Source organism: Manacus candei, unplaced genomic scaffold (genome assembly GCF_025592945.1).
Source record: "Manacus candei isolate 608988 ecotype Guabito, Panama unplaced genomic scaffold, ASM2559294v1 h1tg000015l, whole genome shotgun sequence".
NCBI classification, from domain to species: Eukaryota; Metazoa; Chordata; class Aves; order Passeriformes; family Pipridae; genus Manacus; species Manacus candei.
In genome coordinates, this window is record NW_026138063.1 from 19700738 (window position 1) to 19717388 (window position 16651).

The following is a 16651-nucleotide window of genomic DNA, read 5'->3' on the forward strand; positions in this document are numbered from 1 at the left end:
CACACAAACACACACAGTTTATTAGTGCCGAGTTCCCTTATGAATTAGTTATAAACCATGACAACAGTGCAAAACACCAGAAGGGGAGAGAATCTGAGTTTTTTTCTGTGGTATCAGCAGTGGTTGCAGACCACTGAAGATGATGGAAACAATAAAACCTGTTGTGGAGTCGCTGTAGATGATCTTTAGCAGTAATAATACTTAGGGGGTGACCAGCTGTTGGGACTAGGCCCTAAAAAATCAGCCTATGCTGAGTCTCATCCTTCAGTTATTTAGGAATATGACAGTTTTGACAGACTTCCATGAGACAGCAGGAAGGAGAAAAAGCTGGGCAAAACAACCAGGCAGAAGTATTTGTTCAGTTATGCCAAGGTAACTTTTGATGTTTAAGGAAGGGATTTTCCTTGGTTTTGTCTTTTGCATATAGTAGTCCATGGCCCACGGTACTACAGAATAACAACTAAAATGCATTTAGTGAAGCAAATGTGTAAATAACAACTATGGTAACTGTAACAACTGTAATAACTGTAAATAACACACTTGATCCTTTTTTGGGTCATAGTGTGTCAAGCTACTGGAGTGTCTATAACTTTATCATCTTTCAGGGCATTCTTATATTAATTTTTCCTTATCCTTTTATCATTTCTTTTGACCTTTTGACATGGGATTTTTTTCCTGAAGACCATATACCCAGCTCTCTGCAATCAGAGATCCAAAACACCAAGGTTTATGTTCTTTGGGAGGATAGGAATGACTATGAGCCAAGTCAGTGCAAGAAATGATATGACAGCACCACCTGTCTTCACAAAAAATCTGTTTCAAAAACTTCTTTCCAGTTTGCATATCTCACTGTAACTGATAATGCAGAGATTTAGAGATTAACATAATCCTATAAACATCCTGTGTGTAAAGTGATTCTTGTAGTGGCGCAGGGGTTATGATGGGTTTATGGTTTCAGAGAAGGATGTGTGGGGACACTTACACAAATTACTGGCTTGTGTAAATGGTCAGTAAATACAAGTTCCAGATTATGTGAAAGATAAGACCAGAAACAGAGACATGCAAATTGGATCCTGATATAAGACAAAATATAAAGGACAAGAAGGGAGGAGGAGGAGGACAGAGACCAGATTTTGGAACACAATATTCTCTTTTTAAATTTAAGGACACTTCTGTTCAAAGGACTTTACCCTCTTCATGCAGAGGAAGTCTCTAATGTTCTGATAATGTGGGCTCTGGCCTGTTGTCTCATGTTAAAGCTGTGATTCTTCTGTTGTTTATTTGATCACCCTCATTCCCGAGGTGGTACTTGATCCCTCCTCTCTTTCATCACTGAGTTATAATTTTACCTCGTAAAGGTTGAATTTGGCTTCTAGAAAATCTTCTAGATTTCTCTGAGCTCAAGGAGACTAAGAACATCATAATTGTTGCACTGTCTGTTAAGTCTTGCAAAAAAAAAAAATGTGTTGAGTTCATACTGCCTCCTTCTATGAGAGGGATACCTTGGACTAAAGTTGTTAAGAACAAAACAGAACAGCTGAAATGGTTCTGCTTCTACCTCTGCTATCCTGTAAGATATCACAAACAGTGGGGAGTTGGGAAGACTAGTTCAGATGATGAAAACATGATGTTAATTATTTACACAAGCAGTAATCTTGCTTTCAGATGGACACACAGAAGTTAATCTGAAATCTGGTGAACCAATTCTTGCTGCAGGTTGGAGAACACTGTAAAACCAAAACCAAATAAAACTCAGTACAGCAAGGAAAAGTAGGAGGTGGAATTTTGGGGTGTCATGCCAGACCTCAAAGTGCTATCACTGCCTCCTCTTCATGGGGAGAGAAATGGGGAAAGAATCTGTCTCTGATGAGATGACTGAACCAATGTTTTAGCAGCTGAGAACATGCCTCTTCTAAGCTACAGCCATGAGTTGAAATAGTGCCAGTTCTGAAGTGAAAAATTCCAGGGTAAAACTCACTACATTTTTAGTTCCTGAGATGGGATTCAGTACACAAGAAAGGTAAGTTACGTGGCAGTAGGAAATCAATTTATTTCCCTCCATATCTCTCCCTGCTGCTCTGTATCGCTATTTCCCTCTGTATCTCTCAGTGCTCTCTCTATCACTCTGGACATACACTATTTCTACACCTGCAGTTAGTGAGAGTGGACTGTACAGCAGATGAATTGGTTTGCCACACTCGGTTGCTCCATTTCTTCCTACTGTGTTTCTTCAAACAAAAATCCCAGCTTGCTCTCCTTGCAATAAATGGGTGAGCCCTCGTTTCTAAAAGGAAGTTGGGCACTGCTAAGCTTTTTGGCACAGGCACACATCTCATGGTCAAAATTTAGAGTAGTCTTGCCTTCAAAAGTATGCTACTGATTAGATTAACTGAAATTTTAATTTACATACAGCTGTTGGGCTCAAATGCATGCCCAGGTTGCTTGAGAGTAAGTCTGTGTCATGGTTTGAGATAGCTGATTAGTACACCTGCCTACTTCAAGGCTGCTTTGCACTTCTATTCTTCTACTGACTTTTAAAGTTCAGGCTTTTAACCAGGTACTCAAACTTTCACATTCATTTTGGACTACCATCCCTTTCAAATTTATCAACATGTTTTTATGGTTCTTATGTTACTGGGTTGGTAAAAAACCTGAATGTTTCCACTGGGAAGTAGAATTGTTCTAACATTGCAGAGTATACCATCAAATTTGGGTTGTGTTTGAAGCCAACAGCCAGCAGCCACAGTCTTGTTGCTTGCTTTCTTTGTGAAGATCAACAAGCAACAGTCTCAGTATGAGTGATACTATCTAAGGTAAACAGTATGTGAAGCTTTAGGGCATCCTCTAGTTGTTGCCAGGACACGGATGCTGGAAAACACAGGTGTCAAGTCAGATGCAGTTTATTTAGGAGTTTGGAAGCAGAAGCCCATGACAGCAGCAAGATGTAGAAGCTCAGTTTGGGTTCATTTGTACTAAGGGGCAAAAGGAAGAATAGCAGCACCTTGACAGAGCCTTCAGCTGTCTGGAGGAAAGAGGCAGCAATCAAGAATGAGATGGGGAGGGGGAAGGAATTGCTGGATTTTGAAAGCCTTTTAACCTCTGACTTGAGAGAAGAATGTGTGTCAAATTTAATGAAACAAGGCGACAGCTCTGGAAGGGCCTAATGGTGACACTTTTATAAGACAGCAGACAAAGAAGCTGTCTTTGCTGAATGGAAGCTGACAGTAATTTTTCTTTTCACAAAAATGGCAACTTGGTGTAGAAGAAAATAAAAATGGTAATGTGTAGTTATATGTACAACAAATCCCACTGACTCCTACATCAGAACACTGGAAAATGGTATTGCTGGTGGCTTTCCATCATTTAATAAGTCTGTTCGCACTCCTTATGTTTCCTTTTAAATTTGGTTTCCCAGCTTAGTGATCCCTTTCACAGCAGTACTTCTCTATCATGAGCCAGCGGGGGGAGAAGCTACTGTTACAGAATATACTGCCTATTTTAAACCAACTATACATTTTCTTAAAGCAGAGATGTGAGTAGGTGCTTCCACTTATAAATGACTGGACATTTTATCTATCCTTCCTGAACTGGACTTGATCTCCTTCTGTCTGCAAGCAAATTTGAAACTAAATCTTACAGTAATTGTTTTTGCTGCTCAGTTGGTGTTGTATAGGTGTTGTTTATTTTTTACTGTGCTGCCAAAACTTAGTTGATATTGAACAAAAATTTGGGTATGATTCAATCTATCACACACTGAAGTGTGAGAGTTGTTTCTCACATAGTTAGTCTGTTTTGTATTCTCCAAATTACTGTGCAAACAGCATATTAGATTCTTACAAGTTTTGCAAAAATACTGGCTTTTAAAGGCTTAGTGCCTAACAAGTGACATGTTAGGTGGATTTGGAGAAGGCAGATTAAATCAAATGTCACAAATATGGAGAATATTGGGTCAGCGGGTTCTTGCATATTTTAGTTGCACAATGGGTATGTAAGATGTTTAGGACAAATGCTTTCAGCTGGAACGGGTTGAAAAATTCTCAAAAAAAAATTAATCATCAGAAAATACTGTTCTGTAAAACCTGAAACATTTCAGTCCAAATGTTTCTCAGAGCCTTACTGTCCATAGATCCAAGGAAAGCTCTTAAGGGACTCTGCATTTGTAGTTTATTGATTTGTCTAGAAATTCTCTGCAGACAACAGAAACATCACTTTCTCTGAATAGGAGCAAGTTCTGAACAACCTTGTGTGTACCTCAGATTTATTTTTATTAATAAGCTGCATAATATCAAAGAATAGTAGGAAAATTCCCTATGAACTCAGATCTGTTGAGGATCAGTTTCTTTTACCTTTTCTGTTCCACGGACATGAGCTAATACAATCCCATGCAGAAATTAAGGGGGTGTGAATAATTTTAATTCTGGCTTCAAATTCTTTGAAGTCTTTTCTAGATAAAAAAAAGTGAGATGAAAAAATGAGTAAAGGGTATGGTCCTTCATGATACAAACAAAGCACTTCAAGTGTAGACATGCCTTAGCCAGATTTAGTTCAAGAAGAATATTAAAAGAACCTAAGATGACACTTAGGTTTTTAGAAGATAAAGTCCCATTCTCTGGGGATTATTTCATTTAACAGAAATAATAACTTGTCATACAAGTGGCATTTGATAACTAAAGAATATGCTGACACAGGCCAGGCTTCCAGGGAGGGCTTTACACAGAGTTGGAATAATGTCTCCAGCTGCTGTATCAGAATAATGCAACTGTCTTAGAGTTTGAGGCCTTGGTATTTTCTGTACTTTCTGCTGCAGATACTCTGTAGAGAAACCACAAGGTTTCTCCTCCTGAAAGTGTGTGACGCAACTGGAGAAGCTGCTTTTATTAAGAAATAGGAGGAATTAGTATTAATTTGGATACTGTGACTGTCTCACTACCTTGATTACAGTTTCTGAGTTGTATTAGAGGAAGTTTAACCAAGGCCAAACAAGAGGAGCCAAGTGTTATTGATACAGGAATGCAAGCAAATTATGAAGATTGAGCTGAGGTATCCACATTCTCACAAATTGGAGAAGGACCATAAGGCAATAAAGTGTGGCTCACACACAAGTCTTCTGGTAATAAACTTAATTGGCTTTTTTTCCCTTATAAGAGCAAGCTGCAATATTAGTAGGATTCATCAAATGCTGCTGATGTTGTCTGACAGAAATATTTTCCTGAATGCATATTTAGATCTTGGGGTAAATATTTCATTGTTGCTTATTATACATTTTTATTACTGCCAGTGTCTTTGTGAGAAAATATACTCTGATTTAGAATCATATAGTCTGGTTTGGAAGGTGCCACACAGGACTTTAGTCTACCCTCGTGCTCAAGCAGATCTAATAAGATCAAGTTGTGCAGGTACTTCTCCTGAAACCTCTAAGAAAGAAAATCTCACAGCCTGCTCTAGAATTTGACCACTCTCATGATTCAAGTAAATAAACCAACATTTTCTTGGGTCTAATTGCAGTTTTCTAGTTGGAATTTCTAGCTTGTGACTGTTGCCCCTTGTCCTATTGCTGTGCACCTCCAAGAAGACTCTGGCTCTCTTTTCCCTGTGCAGTGCCACATAAGCAGCCCCTTTCAGCGGGGCCCTGATAAACACAGGCACTATGAATTGCTAAGAGAGATATTTCTGTCTTGCACATTAACAGTTGCTCCTTGGTTGCTTGGAAATTAGATGCTAGTGTTGCTGTCATCCAGCTTTTTGCTTCCTGACTTTATCCTGGCCCTAGCTGCTTCTCTTGATCCTCAGTTTCTGTTTTGATGCCTGTTACTGAACAGTTGCCCTGGTTCATATGATGGCTTCAGGTCTTGGGTGATGCTGCTCTCTTGTGTGTGTGTGGCAAGAAAATATAATATTAAAAAACAAACAAACAAACCACCACAAACTAAAAAATTCAGAGCGAAATGCAATGCTTACAATATTCAAAAGCCAGTCAAACCAGTAAGTACCACCATCAATGTCTGAAGAGTTCAAATGCTCTAATTTCATCTTAAGACAGTAGAGTTTTTGATTAATCTTGCTTCTGTAACAAGGAGTTCTCCAGCTAAATACATGGTACTCTCACCATAAATGTATTTGTCTTAAAAAGTTTGAGATTTAGAAAAAAATCGTGGAGAGAGTCACTGCACAATTCTGATAATTATTTACTAGCTAGAAAACGAACACAATTTTTTTTAAGTGCTGGAAAGTTTTAGAAAGCTACTCTTACAAGGTTTGCTATTGGCAAAAGTGTACCTGGAAAACCTATTTCTAACTTTTGACAGTCTTTCTTTGCAAAAGTATTCAAGCTTCAGAAAGAATTGTCCTTGAAGATAAAACAGTAACAATAAAAGCAAAGCCAGAGACCTTGCCCCACATAAGATAAACAAAAGAAAGAGAGCTTTTCAAGAACACCAGTCAGTTTGCTCCTAAATCTCTTTGTTACAGTGATTTGTGTTCCTAAATCCAAAGTTCTGAAAATCTCTAACTTCTATTACATCTATCATTTGACATGTTGCTAACAGCAGAAGAAAATGAAAGGGAAAATCTTGCTATGGGAAATGAGTGTCTAGCTGCTGGGGCAGATAAAAGTAAGTGTGGATTTGGCTTTTACTGGATAATGTACCACCTGTTCCCAATTGAAGACTGAAATCTTGTTACACATACTAAACTATTCCTTCTAGTTCTTAATTACCTTTAATCATTTTGGTTTAAATTAACTCTCTGGCCATTCTATCTTTATAAACATTTGCTGCCACTTCTAATTGTAAAGGTTAGGAAATCTCCCCAGTGGTAAGTTATGCTTTCCACTAAAAGTTAATTGATCAAATGATTCACCATGACTTCTTTGTTCAATCAGTTCCTGATTTACGGACATAGAGAAGAAAGTTCTTGTCTGCCATAGCATCTAATGCTGGGCCCTACCTGTTCACTTAAGCTGATGTTGTAGATGGCCAGTAGCAGTGAAAAAGACAGCTGGAATGATTTTTATTTCCCTGTGGGAACAAGGATATTTTACTTTTCTGCAGCCAGTTTGTAAGAGAAAAAAGAGAGTGAAAAATTAATTCTCTTTCCTACCATTTTAGGCATTAGTATTGATGCCAGTTTGGGATTGAAAGAACCTAATTTTTCTGCAATTTTATGAACAATAGTTTAAACAAAAGGCAGTTATTATCACTCTTTGATGTTTCTTCATTGCCCTACTACTGCTAGTGGGGTGGATTTGACATGCTGTTTAAAATCTGCTATTGATTATTGCACTGACACTAACATAGGGAAAGCTGCTATTTAAGAAAAATAAAAATGTTTTTGAGTTTGAAAAAGAATCTCATAATCTCTGAATACTTTGTGAAGATATCTTCCTCTCACTCAAACAAGTTGTCTCAACACAATTCTTCATTCTGTGTCTTGAAAGAGAGAAATATAGAAACACACATTTCTAGCTGACCTCTACTGCACAATTTCTGAATTCAATACCCCAAGAAAGTTGCTTTTCGACAGTCTATCTCATTAGCTAACTAGCTCATAGCAAAACTGAGCTATGAAAATAAGGACAAACTTAGAAACTAGAAAGAATAAAGTTGACCATAGCAATATTGTTACTCTTTTGGGCTGTGCAGGGTCTTCTCATTCAATCAGGCAGCATTCCAGTTAGGAACTCCACATTTTCTTATCTCAGAAGACCTCATTCTAGTACATCTTAGAAGATCCCTTTTATCTCCCCACTCTTATTCTCACTGCAATTTTCTTATCCATTACTTCTCCATTTGTCCTTTGAAAGAAGATTTCACAGAAGCAAGTAGTTTTGATTGACAGTTGGAAAACACTCCAAGAGTTTTTACTGATACTGGAGCTCAGTAAAAATATCCTTCCACACATTCACAACGTGAGTTGCACCAGGGGAGGTTTAGATTGTATATTGTGGAAAATTTTGTCAGTGAAAGAGCTGTCAAATATTGGAACAGGCTGCCCAGGGCAGTGGTGGAGTCATCACCATCTCTGGAGGGATTTAAAACCCGTGTGGATGTGGCTCCTGGGGACATGGTTTAGTGGTGGGGTTGGCAGTGCTGGGTTAATTGTTTGACTAAACGATCTTAAAGGTCATTTACAACATAAATGGTCCTATGATTCTGTGAACATCAGATTCCAAACCTACTCTGGAAAGTACAAGGGAGGAAGCACACAGAGACTTCACTTGCTGGAAGGTCATTCTCTGGAGCTCCCCATTTGGCCTCTGTCAAAGGAGGATTTTAGGAAGACAGACCTTTGACAGATTCAGTTCGATTACCTTGTGGTTTTGTATTTTTAGGATCCAAGCAGTGCTCAAGAGATAGAAATTTATTTCTAATGATGAAATACTAATTAATTGGTTGAAATATCAGAAGCATATTCACCATTCAAACATATTTAATCACTGCAAGTGCTTGAGTTTTGAATTTAATAATGTAATAATTGGTTAGGTACTTCAAATACTCCTTTTTCATTGCTGCTTCTGGTGCCTTCAGTGGCCCAAACTACTTGCAATTCATAAGTGGTGTCTGAAAAAAGGTTTTATCAGAATTCTACCAGAACTTCCTAATTAGGTGTAATTAAAATGTTCCACAGTGATAGCTAAGTTAAAAATCTTCTTTTGTAAGCAACAGAACTAATGAAGATTACTTTTCTGAAGATTCCTTACATGCCTAAGGAAGCAGCTTCATGTCTTCATAAATCCCCCTGTTAAATTCCTACATTGTCCACCCTGTTGCCTTTATCTTTATGCTTCCCCATAATGTTCCCCAGGACATGTCCTGAAGCTTCTGTGATACTCTGTTCCTTTTTGTGTCCCACATGGTTCTCTGGGCAGGAGGCAGCTGCCCTTGGACAGGGCTGTGTGTGCACTCACAGGCCAGTCAGCGAATCAAACAGAACAGCTCATCTCACGCTGCACATTCCTTCCCGTTATCCATCTGGAGATTCTCATAAAACTCAAAAAAATCCCATCCCCAAACCAAAAATCCCATCCCCAACACCACCCCCTCGCCCCAAAAAACAACCTCAAATCTCAAACCCACCGAAATCCTCTCTGCCTTTGAGAGCTCTTTCAAAGTTTGTGATTTGGCCAGTAAATTAAGAATGTGTGAAAGTGTGAAAGATGAACAGATGATGTGATTGTATAAGTCTAGTTTCATTAAGAAAACAGGGCTTAAAATTCTGGTAGAGCCTTGCTGGTAGCTGACATTCTGTCTGGATCTGCTCTGGCACAGTCTGCTGTGGTTTAACAGACCATGTATCTTCCATGCCTCTGGCTCTGATGCAGCCTGTCAGAATCCTTTTGGGGACAACAAAGAAAAGTATTGATTTTGTTTGTTTGTTTTAAACAGTAGCACAACAATTTCCAAAATTGTGTTTGAAACCTCTATTCCCTGGCATATATTTCCTGGAATTTTGCTTTCTGTAAATATTCGTACGTTGTTCATAGGAAACAAAGAAGGGGGATGCAAATGTAAGAGTGGCACAGTTTATAATTTTGAGAAAACAGTCATTAAAAAAAGACTGTGTTGGGTTTAAGGTTCTCTAAGTATTCTGAATAGCTTGTCTGAAATTTCAAAAGAACAATAAAAAAATAATCACTTGAGGGGGCCAAGAACTTCTCGTAAAATTTTTTTTCTAAGTATGTCATAGTATCTAAATTGCATATATTTAAGAGGAAGTTATATATGCATCTGATTTTTTTTGTTTTAAAGATGTAAGTTTGCTTAGCAGCATTTTTTTCTGTGTTTTCTGTTGTTGCCTCACTTTTAGGGATTACATAGATTCAAACTCTTTAAACTCAAGCAGTGATCTTTTTAATAGGTTGTCTTGGAATGACATCTGTGAGCCTTCATTTAACTACAGGATTGGTTACCACCTTAACACTCCATGTCTTTTAGGTCTTCTCACTGCAGATACACCTATTTCATCTTTGTGGTGTGATTAAGAGAAACACCAATAGAATGCAGCATCTTTACTCCCTGCAGTCTTATTCAAATAACCATCAGGCTTCATACTTATATCTGAAAGTTCATAGCATCTAAAAGTAGATAAAATAATCATTCACACTTATTCTGTTGTTTTTAATTGAAGAGGTGACTGTGACCTAATTGTTATTATACACATAGGCACTGCTATCTAACCAGTAAGTACTTCATAAGGGTCATCCTTACTCACCTTATCTCACCCTGCAGGAGTTGTCTTAAGAAAAATAATCCTACATCAGATGTCTATGAATCATATCTTACATAATTTGTGATATGTATAGAGCCCCTCTGCCATTTCTTCTGTTGAAAATTCCATATCTCAGCATCTTAATTTAAGGCAGGTTGCAAAGAGAGAGCACAAAAATCTTGCACACAGGTAAAAAGCTCTTTATCTCCCCATAGCTTTATTTTTATTAGTTTTGTTTTTATCTTTTCTCCCTGTGTTTCCATGTATCAGTGGTAGTGCTGAATACTAATGATAAATAATGTAGGCTCAGCCACCACTACACGTCAGGAATGTAGGCACCGAAGTCCTGAACTGTATTCTCTGTGTGCATGCACAGGAGACCAAGGTGCTTTTTCCTAATTATTTGCTGGTGTGTTGTTCTTCCCCTGGCTATAAAGGTTAAGTCAATTTTTTCTGATTCCTGGTAGCTGCTTTTCAGTCAGCTATGCTGGGTGAGGAAAAAAAAAAAGTAGAGGTTAAATTGCATGAGAGTGGAATTTCTGTGTTAACATGTTTAAATCATAGCTCCACTCTGATGATAATTTGAGTGTATCATATTAATAGAAGCAGAGTAAATTCAAAGGGAGTCCATTTAACACCACTGAAATTACCCTATTAACTTTCTAATACAAAAGATTTTTTTTCTTTCTTTTACACTGTAACTTTTATTGCCTTCAAAAGTCTTTGTAGATGGTACCTGTGAATCACCAACAGATGATTCCCCACCAATGGACTACTTTTTCTCCTGAGAAAACTAATTTCAGCACATGAGGGAAAGGAAGAAAATCTCAAGTCTTACCCCCAGTGCTAATAATGGCATCTTCTATGTTTTTGCACAAGGAATTTTCTTTGCTTTTCCAAGGCACAAATGAATGAAATAATTAATTCACTGACCAGATCATGAAATTGGGCTCAGTAGAGCAGATAATGCTAATAACTGCATTAAACCTTGCAACTGAAAGCCGAATTTAGCCTGGGGTTTGCAGAGCACTTAAAGGCATGCAGTGAACTGCATGTGTGTGCCTTCGATTATCTCTGAGTTGTAGAGGCTGGGAGCGGTGCAGGAACATTACAATTGCTTCCCCTGGAGAGATTTGGATAATGCTTTCCATTTAGCCAGAACTGTGGGAAGTACTGAAAAATAGCTGAACAAGTGTGGGTAGCATTTGTATTTCCACATTGAGCTTCTGATTGTATTGATTAGGCTCTGATACAATAACACAGTTCCTCGGGACATGATTACATTTCATTCTGTCTCAGTACCCCCCACTGTCCCCGAGTTTTGTGGTGTATGTAGCAATAGATTTCTTGGATTGTAGAGGGGGGGAAAATATCACATAATAGTTGAGCAGTGTAAAGAGTGTGTGAATTCAACTGCTGGCTGCAGGTGGATGCAATGAAATACCAGGATATTTTGGGAGCAGCACATCCCCAAACAATAAGACCACCTCCCAAAGTAGTAAAGAAATAGTAATGATGGTAGAAAAGTTTGGCACCAAAACACATTTCATGAAATTAAAAGGGAATTCCATATCAAGGTGAACGTGCATCTTTGGGATCAAAAAAATTTGAACTAAATGCCTATATATTTTTCAGGAATATTCTCTGAAGTTTACGTGTTTGTTAATTCTAAGTCTTAATTGAAGCAGCAAACCTGACCTAGCATTCTCAAACTCAGGTTGTAGGGATATTACAGATAAAATTTAAGAAAATATGTCATTGCAACAAGCAGTTGCATTGCAACAAGCAGTCTCAGTGTTTGAGATAGGACAAGGAGGAGAAGGCAGAGGTCTGTGGACATTTGAAATAAGAATGATACATTCAAAAGAGTTGATTGTTCACTCCTCTACCACCCCTTTGGCTAGAAATTCAGTTTAAAATTCAGTATGCTCACTTTTGATGATGCTTGCCTTTGATGCTTAAATTAGGGATGGGTGGTATACATGACTCTGCCTTTAATTTGGATGAAGATTCATGCTTTTGAAGAGAATATCCTCATTATCTCTGGTGCTTTTGTTTCAGAGCATGCCAGCTGGTTTGTTCTCAGATAAAACTAAATTAGAAGATGTACTCACAGAGTTCACCTGAGGTGCCCCAATCATTAATGAGCACTTAGGCTATAAATATTCCAAAGTAAAATCCCTAAAACACACATAGTCTGGATACTGCATCCTCAGCACCAACATTTTACCTTCTGCAGTGATCTGCACTAATGTTCACTAACTGGTGCTGGAGACCTGGCAAGGAATTTGGTGTTTGTGAGTGTGCCAGTGTGAGAGAGTGTGACATGAGGGAAATGGATCTCTTTTTCTCCCAACAGAGTATTTCCTTTCAGAGATTTTCAGTCCTTTTCAGACATGAAAAAGACATACATCCCCATGAAAGAAAAAACTATGTTTTTATAGAAGTATTTGAAAAATAAAACCCCTTCATTTCTTGCCTTTTGATCAGTTAATATTTGTCTAAATTGTGCCACATGGCTTCTGTGTATTTTTTTGATTATGGAAACTTTTGTATTTCGGTGGAATTGCACTCAATTATCTCTTTCATCCAGGAATAAATGCAAAGGGTCAAGGTGATTGAGAATTTCTCTTATTTCCTGCTTATTAAACCTGTCTAAAAATGTCACTTTTTTGAAAAAATTCTTAGAGCTTCTAATGGCAACTCTTATTCACCTTAGTTTCAAATGAGAGCCTTGGGGTCGTGTCTTAATAAGGTTGGAAATGAACTACAAGCAGTTCTCAGAGTTAACACTTGCTAAAGAATTGAGGTAATTTTAAAGCATATCTATCCTTAAACTTATCGTGTCTTTAGTAATAAAAATTAAAGAGATAGTTCAAGTTAAAGCTTTTTCACAAGATTTTCTCATGAGATTTGGCAAGACAAGTTTACCACCTTAAGTCTTAGAAACATTTCTACTAAATATATAATAAAATATATCATATTTATATATCATAAAATAAAAATAAAATAAAAAAGCAAGATACTTTTCTTTTCTGAACCTGAAAGACAAGTCCCAAAGTCAGAACTGACTGGGTTTTTCAGCAAGGATTCTTGTAGGATGTGAGATGCTATCCAGACTAAAGGGAACAGTGTGATTCTTGCATACTTGAGTTCACAAGGGTTATATAGCTATACATTTTTTGCCTTTGAATGTTTTTGTTGAGTCAATGGAAATTCTGCTTTCTAGATTAACATGGAATATGGGAGATGTCAGATGTGACTGTTTAGGCTTTGGATATCTTTCCATGATGGTACCATTATTTCCATTTTGCAGACTGGAAGAAGTCAGCACATGCAGAGCGAGCTCTTTAGAGATTGATGTTGTTCTCATAATGGTAATTCCTGAGTGTCCATGAAGCAAATCTGTGAGCAAATTAAGGCAACTTGATGCAAAAATAGATCTAAACCACTTTGAGATTTAGCCCAGCAATATTTACTCACATATGCATAGGTAGTGCCTGTTATTTTTTTGTGCATCCCATCAACAGACAGTATTTACCAGAACAAGAATCTGAATACGAAAAGTAGCCACACTATAATAACCAGATTATGGAGCTTTTTACCATGACCAACAAAATAATCACCTGGTCATTATTGCTGGTGATATATTGTAGACATCAATGAAGTCCCTTATTCATCAGTAAGAAAACTCCTCTCTGTTTCTGAATAATTATCTTACTTTACCATAAATCTAGACTAATTTTATGAATGATTGTAGAGAGATGTCAATATTAATAGTGCAAAATAGACAGAAGTGGATCCCCCTGGTAACTGTTTGAGACTAAAAATTTTTTTATGAAGGTCATAATAAAACCAATCAACTTCTTATTTTTATTTCTTATTCTCTTCAGCATCAAAGCTGGTCTGGCAAAAAAAAATTAAATGTATAGGGAAACAAAAGTGCCTTATAGATATTTTACCAACTGGTACCTCTCTGATAAATTAGGTAAATCTATTATATGATCTCTTTTCCACTCACTGTTGGAACCAAGCACAAGGCAGGCTGGCTGAAACACTTCTGTGACCTATAAACAAAACACTGTATGTTGGTAACAGGGATGTTCTTGAGTGACTTGAAAATTGTGGTAATGACTGGAAAGGTTAAGTGGTCACATTTACCTCTAAAGATTGAAGCAAGCAGTCCCAGGCAACACAAGTACAATTCAGGCCCCTTGCCTGTATGATGTAGTGGTACCATAATTAGAACTCCCCAGCTCGAGAGCTTTCCCTGGTTCAGGATGTCATAGATCACTTTCATGAGCAACAGCAGGGCTGTATTAAGGCACAGGCTGCCTGGCACCTCTGGGATGTGTCTGTATTTGGTGACCTAGAGGCTCTGTGGGACAGCAGAACCTTCAGGCTGTGTGTGTAGGAATATACAGTTTTACAGGAATTGCAGACTTTTGGATTTAGCCTGCCTGCTGAACTACAAAGGGACAGATCAGCTGCCCATAACCAGGATGACCCACTGTTGTCTGAGGGCATGAAATTTTTGTGAAATGTTTCTACCTCTTTGCACGTTTCAGAAGGAGCTGTCATGTGCATGTTCTCCGTGTTTGTATAACCCTAGAAACATTTGACAGGATGCACTCCCTAAAATTAACAGGATAAAATAAATATATTTTTGCATTATTATTAAATATTTTATATAGTCATTAAAACCACAAGTGCTGCCAGATTCCAGGAACTTTACATATCCTAAAATTATGATCCAGTAAAAAGAAAACTACTGCAAGGTTTTTGCACCAGAAAAATCTCCAGAGGACCTAACCTTAAACTCCAAGGAAGCAAGCAAGGAGGTAGCTTATCCATCCTCTTTTGATCCTTCTTTCTTAATAGCTTTTCCCCTGTTGTCTTCTGTTGCAAATACTGAAATCCTTCCTTTCAAGTATTTATTGCTTTTGTCACTGTAAGAAAAAATGTGAACCCAGTGCTGAGACAATCAAATAAATCCTTGAAAGTGTTACGAATCAAGTTGCAGCTGTTTTTCCTGTTTATTAATGTGAGTGGCTACTTGTTGTAGTATTAGGCAAATATTTGTCACTACTTGATCCATGCATTCGGTTGCTAACACCTGTCACTGTAGCATCCAACTTCTTATTAACTAATTTCCATGCTATTTTCTTTATAATATTGTTTTTAGCTGCTGATATACGTTATGGATAGTTGTGCAAAACACCAGTCTACTCCAAAACCAAACTTGAACAAAGGTTTTACATCTCTAGTGAGGTGAAATGTACTGAAGACTAAAATAAAATGATCAGACTCTGGATGTGCAGCAGAGAACAAGTACTGAATTAATTTACTGTCCTCAGCTCATACAAGCTTATTATAGCTGGGCAAATTCCTCAACCATTTGCATAAAAGGACAAATTTTAGAAAGGTGTACAAAGCATGAATAATCTGCTACACATCTATAAAAGAGCCAGAATTCAATGCCTCTCAATGAGAGTCTGATAAACAACTTTACAGTTGCTTCCACTGCAGTGTAAATCAGATTATCTACCTGTTATCTGAAAAGTGTTGTGAGGTTACAATCTACCAGGGACACTGAAAAATATGTGCTACTTGTGAATCATTTAAGGAAGAACCTCTATAATTTGTGGCCTGGAAATCTGCACTAGTAAAAAGTTTTCCTGAAGGAAACCTCAAAAGCTAAAGAATGTTATCATATCTGCTGCCCACAGGGGAAAGAACTCAGTAGGGTTTTTCACCTTAGTAATCCTGCTCTTCTTAGGTGTTCAGATACTGTCCTGCTCCCTCTTGTACCTCTGATCATTTGTCTGCTTTCTCACTCTGAGTATTTACTATTTATTCCTCTTTCCCAATGCCATCCCTTCAACAGTGCTGGCAAGAAAAATGCTCCTACACAGTGGACATCAGTGCCTTAGGAAATAGCCTTTCAATTAACCCACGTCACGTGGGTTGTGCTTATTCTAGGAATAGGTAATTTACTACTGAAGAAAGGCTTTTAAACTATAATTCCCAGTAAGAGGTGGATGGGTGTCATGTTCTACCCTCAAGCCGCTATCATATAAATAAAAAAGGGAATGTTTGTTCTAAAAGAAGTAGAGTGAGCTACTGGGGAAGACTTTTTCTTTTCTTCTGCAATACTTTTTGAGAGCTTTGAGCAGTCACATAACCAAAGAAAGGAGAGCTTACTCAGTGTGTAGCATGATTTTGCTCAAATACCATATCCTGTAAGCACTAGAACTGTTTTGCTGGAATATGTCTGACTCTGGATTCCCATGCTTACCCAGAAGGATCCTCCCTGAGGCCACAGGAGCTTCTGGAGCTTAGGCAAAGTGGGTAGAGGTCAGCCACGTGTAGCCAAGGGTCTCCTGAAGATAGTGTGGAAATGAGGATAAGATGGAGGAGTATTGGGTGAACGATAGATTTTACA

The 16651-nt window shown here is 37.8% G+C and overlaps 1 long non-coding RNA gene across 1 annotated transcript in view; it reads left to right on the forward strand.

The window, feature by feature from the left end:
* The first annotated feature begins 1706 nt into the window (after positions 1-1706).
* The window catches only part of LOC127468750 (uncharacterized), a 104764-nt gene continuing 89819 nt past the window's right edge, over positions 1707-16651 (forward strand). The window contains exon 1 of the long non-coding RNA XR_007903665.1: positions 1707-2020. This is a non-coding gene — a long non-coding RNA (uncharacterized LOC127468750). The remainder of the gene's footprint in view (positions 2021-16651) is intronic.